This window comes from Schistocerca piceifrons, chromosome 4 (genome assembly GCF_021461385.2).
Source record: "Schistocerca piceifrons isolate TAMUIC-IGC-003096 chromosome 4, iqSchPice1.1, whole genome shotgun sequence".
Lineage (NCBI taxonomy): Eukaryota > Metazoa > Arthropoda > Insecta > Orthoptera > Acrididae > Schistocerca > Schistocerca piceifrons.
Window position 1 is genome coordinate 587,120,876 of NC_060141.1, and position 11,419 is coordinate 587,132,294.

Here is an 11,419-nt window from a genome sequence, read left to right on the forward strand (position 1 = left end):
AACCCAATATAACCACAGTTGTTGCGTGCACCCACTCCATGGAGGGCAACCTGAATTATTGAACTATATGAAATAAAATCATTACAACTTCTGAACGGTTTGTGTTACGACGTTCAAACTGCATGGTTAGCTGAGGGGCTTGATGGGAATTTGTATGCGTTTGGCCTCGCGGTCTAAGGTGCTGCAGTCATGGACTGTGCGGCTGGTCTCGGCGGAGGTTCGAGTCCTCCCTCGGGCATGGGTGTGTGTGTTTGTCCTTAGGATAATTTAGGTTAAATAGTGTGTAAGCTTGGGACTGATGACCTTAGTAGTTCAGTCCCATAAGATTTCACACACATTTTTTTTGTATGCGCTTGTGCACGTGCGTTGTTGTTGTCGGCCATTTGCACATGAAAATGTCACGGTACAGCGTGCCTGAGTGATAGCGCTTGAGAAGGCCTACTATGTTACTATGCGAGGAATAACAGCCCATCTGCGGCTCAAAGGAAGTTTTCGACCGAGTTCAAGCTGAAGACAATCGGTCCAAGTGTGCTAACAATAAAGAATTTGATTCGCAAGCTTGAGAGAACGTGTAGTGTTCGTGATGACAGTGTTGGCAGTGTCGGTCGTTCGAAAAAGATGAAAACATCTGAAAACATCGAGAAGACACGCACTGGGTTTCAAACCGGCTCCAGAAAATGGATTAGACGAGCCACACAGTAGGTAGGAATCAGCCGGGAGGCACTGTGACAAATTGTTGTTGAAGACCTGCATCTCTTCTCATGCAAAATTCAAATCCATCAGCCCTTAAGCCCCATGACCATGGAACAAGTGCTTGTGTTTCGTCAACACTATTGTCCACAGAACTGACGAACAGGACTTATGTGAATATGGTTTGGTTTAGCAAAGAAGTCCACTTTCATTTGAATGGGTTCGTCAGTAAGCAAAATTGGCGCCTTTGGGGAACTGAGAATCCGCATTTCGCCATCGAGAAGTCTCTTCACCCGTCACAGGTTACTGTGTCGTGTGTAATGTCCAGTCACGCAATAATCGGTGCGATATTCCTTGACGGCACGGTGACTACCAAACGGTAGGTGAAGGTTTGGGAAGACGATTTGATTCCCATTATTCAAAGTGACCCTGACTCCGAGAAGATGTGGTCCATGAAAGACAGAGTTCGACCCCATCGAAGCAGGAGAGTGTTTGATGTCCTGCAGGAGCACTTTGGGGACCGCAATCTGGCTCTGGGGTACCCAGAGGCCACTGGCATATGCCGCCGTATTCTTCGGATCTGAACACATGCTAATCCTTTTGTGGGAGTATTTTAATGACAAGATGTTGAACAATAACCCCAAAACCATTGCTGAGCCGAAAACAGCCGTTCAGGAGGTCATCGACAGCATCGATAGTCCGACACTTCAGCAGGTGATCCAGAATTTCGCTATTCGTCTGCGCCACATCATCGCCAATGACGACAGGCATATCGAACATGTCGTAAACTAAATCCGAATACCTGTAGTGACGTTTACATATTGAATAAAGCGTTTGCACGCCTTAGTTTGTAACTAATTTACGTTTCTTTCCATACAGTTCAGTAATTTCCTAGCGAAAACATAGTGCGTATTGGGCGATCACTCTGTTGTAGAAACACTTCAAAAGCCAAGATCCGATGATGGCACCTTTAGTGTGTTGAAACTGATTATCCAGTAAACAGTATTTAAGCGATCTTTGCTTTTGAATTATTTCTATTTCAGTAAATGTCACCCTGTAAATTAACACGTGTCTTGACTACATAAATAGGCAGTTAATACAATCGGTGCAGAAAATTCTATTAGCAACTGGATTATAACCTTATAAAATTCATTTCATGATGTAATTTATAACCTCTTATAAATCGTTTTCGTAATGTCATTAATTTTCTAACCAAACAAATGTAAACCAATGACACACTTTATTTTTGTAATTTTGAACATTAAATTAGCATGGATCAATAAAATTAATTTGCAGTTTGAGCTGTTATAGAATGGAAGGAATGATCCCCTCCCCGTGGAGAAACAAAAATTGTAAATACACCACTGGTTCTGTGCGAATCGGTCTTTGCTCAGCCTGCCGCTGCCGTCTGCTCCTGGCAGGGCGGCTGTTCCGCGTAGCACAGCGCCTGCCGCGGCTTTAAACGTCTTGTTCTGTCTCCACTGCTGTTGTCAGCAGCCCCCAAGGTGGCAACTTCACTGCGGCAGCGGCTCAACGCCTCCTCATTTATTGCTCCCACGGGCCAGAACTTGTAAGCTCGGCGAGCTCCGCGATCTTTATATTTTAAAAGGAAGACGGTGCGACCTTTTTCTGAGCGCTGCTGCTCGGAACTCCTTCTGCTGTTATCCCAGCACGGCTGCCTTCGAATAAACTTCTAGTGCAGTGCAGTTTTCTCAAGCACTTATCTCTGTAGACTTTCAAAAAAACTCCTGTTTCTTGTAAGTAAATCACAAATATTTCAACATTCTTTTGTCGGTGTTACCAGGTATACTTAGTACACTACTGACCATTAAAATTGCTACACCAAGAAGAAATGCAGATGATAAACGGGTATTCATTGGACAAATATATTATACTAGAACTGACATGTGATTACATTTTCACGCAATTTGGGTGCATACATCCAGAGAAATCAGTACCCAGAACAACCACCTCTGGCCGTAATAACAGCCTTGACGCGTCTAGGCATTGAGTCGAATAGAGCTTGGCTGGCATGTACAGGTACAGCTGCCCATGCAGCTTCAACACGATACCACAGTTAATCAGCAGTAGTGACAGGCGTATTGTGACGAGCCAGTTGCTCGGCCACCATTGACCAGACGTTTTCAATTGGTGAGAGTTCTGGAGAATGTGCTAGCCAGGGCAGCAGTCGAACATTTTCTGTATCCAGAAAGGCCCGTACAGGACCTGCAACATGCGGTCGTGCATTATCCTGCTGAAATGGAGGGTTTCGCAGGGATCGAATGAAGGGTACAGCCACGGGTCGTAAATGTAACGTCAAAGTGCCGTCAATGCGAACAAGAGGTGACCGAGACGTGTAACCAATGGCACCCCATACCATCACGCCGGGTGATACGCCAGTATGGCGACGACGAATAGACGCTTCCAATGTGCGTTCACCACGATTCGCCAAACACGGATGCGACCATCATGATGCTATAAACAGAACCTGGATTCATCCGAAAAAATGACGTTTTGCCATTCGCGCACCCAGGTTCGTCGTTCAGTACACCATCGCAGGTTCTTCTGACTGTGATGCAGCGTCAAGCGTAACCGCAGCCATGGTCTCCGAGCTGATAATGCATGCTGTTTCAAACGTCATCTAACTGTTCGTGCAGATGGTTGTTGTCTTGCAAACGTCCCCATCTGTTGACTCAGGGATCGAGACGTGGCTGCACGATCCGTTACAGCCATGCGGATAAGATGCCTGTCATCTCGACTGCTAGTGACACGAGGCCGTTGGGATCCAGCACGGCGTTTCGTATTACCCTCCTAAACCCACCGATTCCATATTCTGCTAACAGTCATTGGATCGCGACCAACGCGAGCAATAATGTCGCCATACGATAAACCGCAATCGCGATAAGCTACAATTCGACCTTTATGAAAGTCGGAAACGTGATGGTACACATTTATCCTCCTTACACGACGCATCACAACAACGTTTCATCAGGCAACGCCGGTCAACTGCTGTTTGTGTATGAGAAATCGGTTGGAAACTTTTCTGATGTCAGCACGTTGTAGGCGTCGCCACCGGGGTCAACCTTGTGTGAATGCTCTGAAAAGCTAATCATTTGCATATCACAGCATCTTCCTCCTGTCGGTTAAATTTCGCGTCTGTAGCACGTCATCTTCGTGGTGTAGCAAATTTAATGGCCAGTAGTGTATATCTTGTTCGGAGAACAATCATACACATTTGCTCATTAATATTTCTAATCCACTCAGAGCTTCTACCACTCGATCAGATCTTCAAAATTCTGTTTAAGATGTCAAAGAACGTTAAAATGTGAATTTTACACGAATTTTGGACCTTGAGGTCATCATGTGTGAGTGGATTAATGTTCTTGTGAACTATTGATGTTCATCTGACGGGTAGACGCGAAAGCATCGTAATCGACACCAACCCGCCAAGTTATTTTCCAAAAGTGATGGTGCACTGTCTTGTTGAGAAACAAACCATGTATCTTCTATTCTACCGAGTGGTGGTAACCAATGCTACAATATTTCCCCTTCCACCTATGTAGCTTCTCACGCCGGATAAACACGTTCCAATGCAGTGTCGTTTACAGACGACAAAGAAACGCAACATACTTACTCATTTTTTGCCACACCCGATATCATTGACAGCACTGTGTTTCACGGTTCCTCCTATCTTTTACACATAAATAACTTCATAATGGTTACGTACCCCTTTTTAGATGGATAGGAGATAAAGCATTTGTTCCGAAACAAGTCGAATCGATGAGGAGAACATGTTCAACTTATCATCGTTAATGGCAGTAATAACCTAGATTCGCTTTCTTGCGTTAAAAATCTCCATTAATTAATATCAGTTATAAGGATCACGTTAGGATCGAATAAATTCCGGTGCTCCGCGCCTTATTTTGTTGCATAGAACGATTATCAGTCCATTAAGTGTCAACTGCACTGTCTCAACTAATATATTATCAGCCGTTACTCAACGTTTCTTCGCAGTTACCTTCGGTCAGATCTTCAAAATTCTGTTTAAGATGTGATAGTTGAACTCAAACTACGAATTGCTTAAATTCCCGTTATGTGGTCATATTGTCCGTAGTTTATAATTCTTGAAAGTATTTTGGTTTTGTCGTTGCAACTATAAAAAATGCGTGCTTAATTCATCAGACGTATTTCGCTTTATAGAGGTAAAGCATCATCAGTGGTCTATAATTAAGTTATTTACACTTTGATTTGCTTTTCTGTTTTCCAGTCTTAGAGCAAATCAAAGCGTAAATAACTTAATTACAGATCGCTGATGATGCTTTATCTCAATAAAGCGAAACGCGTTTGGTGAAAAAAAAGTATTTTTGTAGCTGTAACGTCAGAAACAAAATGCCCTCAAGTATTACGATTTTCTTACTTCGCGGCACTCGTGGATTATTGTGGTTGTAACTTCAGAACCAAAATGCCCTCAAGTATTAAGAATTTCTTACTTTGCGGCACTCGTGGATTTGGAAACAAAAATCCTACACTAATATGAAAATGTCAATGTTGCTCTCAAAGATATTTTAATTTTGTAGCATTTGAACGCAGAAACTTCAGCTGAGGAGGAGTCGAAGCCTCTATAAAGGGCAATCACAGATGGTGGACAGGCAAACGTAGATATAAAGAAGGTAACTGCGAAGAAACGTTGAGTAACGGAAGAAAACGTACACTAATCGACGAAAGAATGAAGTACAAAAATGTTCAGGGGAAGACACGAATACAGGAATATCAGTCACTCCAGAATGAAATAAATAGGGTGTGTAGGGTAGCCAAGCCGAAATGGCTGCAGGAAAAATATGAAGAAATCGAAAAAGAAATGATAGTCGGATGGAGTGACTCAGCGTACAGAACAGTCAAAACAACCTTCGATGAAATTAAAAGCAAGAATGTGAACGTCAGGAGTGCAATGGAAATTTCGCTGTCACAGAGGACAGAGCAGATACATGGAAAGAGTACATTGAAGGCCTCTATGAAAGTGAGGACTAATCTGCTCACATGACAGAAGAAATAGGAGTCAATGTGAAAGACAAACGGAATCCAGTATCAGAATCAGACTGTAAAAGAGCACTGGAAGACCTCATATGAAACAAGTATACGTTCTACCCGCCCTAAAAGATCATGCGTCCAAGCAACTTAAAAGAATAATATACAAAGGAACGGAAAGGAGGATTGAAGATTTGTTAGATGACGATCGATCTCTCTCTAGGAAAGGTAAAGGCACCAGAGAGGTAGTCCTGACGTTTGGGTTGATAATGGAAGCAAGGCCGAAATAAAATCAAGACAATTTCATAGGATTTTCCGTCTTAGAAATTAAACAATGTAAAAAAGAGCAAGATGTTCAAAATAACGAGGAAAATAGGAGTAAGCTCTAGGAAAAGATGGGTAATACACAAATGTACAAGAACCAAGAGGGAACAATAAGACTGGATGACTAAGAACGAAGTGTTCGGATTAAAAACGGTAACGGACAGTGTCAGTCTTTCGCCCGTACTGTTCAATTTATATTGCGAAGATTCGCTGATGACATTGCTATCACTGAAAGTGAAGAAAAATTCTTGGATGTGTTGAATGGAAAGCACAGTGTACCGAGTGCGGAATATGGATTGGGATAAAACGGAAAAGGACAAAGGTAGCGAGAAGCAGAAACGTAACATCACAATTGATGATCACGAAGTGGGTGAAGTTAAGGAATTCTGATACTTTGCAAGCAAAATAACCGATGACGGACGAAGAAAGTAGGACATACAAAACAGACTAACACAGGCAGAGAGTGCATTCTTGAACTATAGAGGTCTACTGCATCCAAACATAGGCGTTAATTTGAGGAAAAATTTCTGAGAATGTACGTTTCGAGCACAGAACTGTATGGTAGTGAAACATGGACTATTGGAAAACCGGAACAGAAGAGAATCGAGGCATCTGAGATGTGTTTCTATAGAAGAATGTTGAAAATTAGTGGGCTGATAAGCTGAGGAATGAGGAGGTTCTTCGCGGAATCGACGAGAATAGGATTGTCTATGAAGACACTAGCAAGAAGAAGGGACAGGATGAGAGGATGTCTTTTAAGACACCAGGGTATGACTTCCTTACTACTAGAGGGAGCTACAGAATGTAAATCTGTAGAGGAAGACAGAGATTGAAATACATCCAACAAGTAATTGAGGACGTAGGATGCAAGTTCTTTTGTAGATGGAGAGGTTGGTGCAGGTAAGGAATTCATGGGGGGCCGCATCAAGCCGTTCAGAAGACTGACTACGTATTGGCAAATCTGTGCACTTGCTACAGAAAATGAATAACGAGACGTAACAATGCACCAGACATTACTACACACGAGCGCTTGTCGTTACAAAGTGTGCTGAACTAATCTGATCAAAGCTGTTTGAGATCACCCAGTAAATTATTTTTTATGTTATTTCAACAACAAAAGAGAGAACAATGCTGAAAATCTCACACCAAGCATTAAATAAGGCACACTGTACTACCAAACCATAGATAAATAACGCCTTTTTAAAAAAATATTGTGTCTATTTTTTATTTTTAATGTAACTCAGTTATGAATTAATAAGCTCTCAGATAATTAGCCACTCTGTATAGCAAAAACTGTCTGTTATCTGAATGTGATACGACACTTTTTATTTCACTTTTTGTTCGTAATAATATTCCCACTTCCATTTGGGATGATATGGAACAGGACCCTAACCCATGTAACAATGAGTAAGCAAAAATAAAAACAATTTGCAGCTAAATTACAGATAGACAAAACTGTATTGAAATAAAAACTTTAAAAAATTAAAAACTGGCTTGGTTGCAACTTATTATTTTATTAACAATGCGTTAATGCCCCTAGTAACCGGAACGTGGGGTTAATATAAGAATAAGCTGCAACTAAGACTGTTTTCCATTCAAAAATTCCACATACGGTTGCTGAACCAGTCGGCCTAATGGAGCGGAAAAAGTTTTGCAAAAACGACTAATACTACGCAGCTATATTGTCTAAAATCTACATCACTGTTCTTACGTAGATGATGTCCGTGACAATGACGTGTAGAATTGATGTTATCGTGTGGTGAACGACGACAGTGTTTCAACAGACTCTCCTTACAGGGGGGAAACCACATTAGGAGGCTGTTTGCCACAGATTTTTTGGGATTTTTTTGGGTAGAAAGAACTAATTAGAATTTAATCAAATTTCTACATCATTTCATTCATGTTCCGAACAGTTTTTGTGATTTTTTAAAAAAAGTTCAGACAAAAAGAACAAAGTTACGCTCTGATGTCCGCTGAAGATAGTGAGTATAGCTCCCCAACTGCGTGCAGTGTAGCTATTCTGATTTCCATTTGAAATCAAAAAGGTTTTGATTTTACATTAATAACTTACTTTATAAGAATATGCAGGTGAAAATAATGAAAATTAAAAGTTTTGCAGACGTTTGGAACAATTTACTTCCATTTTCACGATTTTTTTATCTAATTATGCACACAAAAATACCCTTAAAATCATGATATCATCTCACAAGTTGTTCATAGAATTTATAATTTTATAAAGAATCATACTACCAATTTCATAATGATCGGGTCTATACTTTTTGAGTTAGACTGCAAGCAAATGTGAAAAAATTCTTTTCGAGATAAACGCGTTTGAAAAATAAATTCTTGGAAACTAGAAATTGAAGGAAGTTAACTATAATGTAAAATGCTTGCTGATTAATCTGTGATTGCAGCACCATATAGTAATCCTTTTTCCCCATAGGCTTCGTTCCGCGCTTGCAGCAGTGCTTTCCGAGCTTTCCGACCTTCCTTCGATTCAATAAACTACTGTCGATTCTTCCGACTGACGCGCTGGTTATATATTTGTTCGGCATAATTGAAGCTTTGCATGCCCATTACAATTCATGCCTCGTTCATGACCATCAGAAGGGATGAATTTCCTTCATTGAATAAGACCGCTGCTAAATACGATGCCAATTCAACGACTTTTAGTCCGGAGTGTAAGTGTTTAGGAGCTAATCGCCAAATAGTGGAATTAAAACTTTCATTCACATTTTGTGTGTGGCCACCTAAACGTCTCTCCAGTAATTCATCCCTTGATAAATGTTCATATATTGGAGCCTATACCCGATGTTCACTCGGTTCCATGCTCATAAAATTTAAACGAATGAGAATTTCGCTTTAAAATTTTGACAACGTATTCTTCGGCAGTTAAGCTAACGATTTATGTAATAAAAAATCGAATATTTGTAATCTCCTAATATGGTTTCCCCCCTTAATCGAGCGACTCAGGATCATGACGATTAAGAGCGGAATTCCTTTTTACCGAGTACAATGACCACTGCCAGTACTGAGTGCTATGTACATGACAACTAGTACCTCACACATCTAATACGCACGCCTCCCATGTACTGTCGGGTACCAACATTCTGTCAAATGTTCTCAACAGACGCTTGGAAATGACACGCCTTTCACGCAAACTGTACGTGTCACGGACTGTCCTGCAAAGCATCTGGTTCTTAGTTAACCTTGACAACTGCAATGTACTAAGTCGCTATCATGCTCTGAGCGATGTAATTTCATACAATATAGTATACACAATAATTTTACGGATTTTTACTTACATAATTTCCAAAATTACAACAAAACGTTCACCAAAAAGTTATACGGGGCGCCTATGATATCGTGTTACATGATTAATAACGATCATGAATTTCTCATGAAACTTCTGTCGCTTTTGCTTATAGGAACGTGAGGGTACAGTTTCTGTAGTATTCGATATGAAGTTTCCTCAAATAGCAAAGAGGTCCAGTAGACAACGGTGTCATTAGATATGGAGAACAGGCTAGGAATGGACAAGGAGATGGACAGAAAAGCTGCGATTGCAGGTTCGAATCCTGCCTTGGGCATAGATGTGTGTGATGTCCTTATGTTAGTTAGGTTTAAGTAGTTCTAAGTCTAGGGGACTGATGACCTCAGATGTTAAGTCCCATAGTGCTTAGAGACATTTGAACCATTTTGAACCTTTTCAGAACACATCTAGGTATTCGCCTTAATCGATTTTGGTATACCACTTGAAACGTGAGTGCGGATGCCAACGGCTCTGCCGCAGTGCTATCACCGGTTCCCGTCAGATTACCGAAGTTAAGCACCGTCGGGCTGGGCTAAGACTTGGATGGGTGACCATCCGGTCTGCCGAGCGCTGTTGGCAAGCGGGGTGCACTCGGCCCTTGTGAGGCAAACTGAGGAGTTACTTGATTGAGAAGTAGCGACTCCGATGTCGTAAACTGACAGACGGCCGGGAGAGCGGTGTGCTGACCACATGCCCCTCCATATGTGCATCCAGTGACAACAGTGGGGTGTGGATGACACGGTTGCCGGTCGGTACCATTGGGCCTTCCAGGGTCTGTTCGGACCGAGTTTAGAGTTTAGTGAATGTGGATGGTGGGACCGGCATTTGAATCCTACTGCCCGCCAAAACCCTTTACCTTAACCACCAGAACACCCCACTTTGTCCACTTCATAGACACTCTGTCACTGTTGATGGTAACTGCAACTTCTAGCCCTCTCCTATCCCATCTGCTCTGTTCCTCTCTCTCCCTCTATCCAACCCTTGCAATACTTACGCACTTTGCCTATTGTATCTCTGTGTAGACTTCACAAAGCATACTTTTTTTGACGTTAGATGCTTTCTCCATCTTGAAATTGCACGTATCGTGTATGCACAATTGAGCACTGATGGTAAGGACGGATGGGCGTGTATACTTTTCATGAAGTCAATTATATCTGATATTCCAAAGATGGGCTGAGCCCGAAACGCATCAGTATAAAATTTATGAACAAGCAACCAGTTTATTTCAAGCGACTCGTTTAGCGCAGATATAAGAATTTCTCTCAGTTTTTACGTAATTATTGCTGCCCTCCTGCGCGATTTTATGTCCCAACTTAAGACCAGCAGACCTCATGTAATGTCGAACAGGGACTGTCGAGCATTGCATAGGGTGATGTAAAAAATCGCACGAAATCAGCGGAACGTATCACTCGTAAGTTTCAAAGTGCTACCAGCGGCCAAGCTTGCACATCAAATATGCGTATTGAGTTAAAAACAATGGATTACAACGATCGATTAGTTCTTCGTAAGGCAACGTTTGAGATGGCGAAAAGAGCGACGCTGCTGCACAGTGAGTGACGAAACGAGTTTTTTGGAATAATGAATGATGCTCTACCCTGTGGAAATTCAATGGAAGTGTTTGGGTTTGGTGAATGGAGAATGGGCATGTTTTTGCGGTTAGGACATGGTCTCCTTCATCTACATCTACATTTATACTCCGCAATCCACCCAACGGTGTGTGGCGGAGGGCACTTTACGTGCCTCTGTCATTACCTCCCTTTCCTGTTCCAGCCGCGTATGGTTCGCGGGAAGAACGACTGCCGGAAAGCCTCCGTGCGCGCTCGGATCTCTCTAATTTTACATTCGTGATCTCCTCGGGAGGTATAAGTAGGGGGAAGCAATATATTCGATACCTCATCCAGAAACGCACCCTCTCGGAACCTGGACAGCAAGCTACACCGCGATGCAGAGCGCCTCTCTTGCAGAGTCTGCCACTTGAGTTTGCTAAACATCTCCGTAACGCTATCACGATTACCAAATAACCATGTGCCGAAACGCGCCGCTCTTCTTTGGATCTTCTCTATCTCC

General features: G+C 42.1%; 1 pseudogene; it reads left to right on the plus strand.

Moving 5' to 3' along the window:
* The first annotated feature begins 9,813 nt into the window (after positions 1-9,813).
* LOC124796543 lies at positions 9,814-9,931 on the plus strand (annotated as a pseudogene).
* The last annotated feature ends 1,488 nt before the right edge of the window (positions 9,932-11,419 follow it).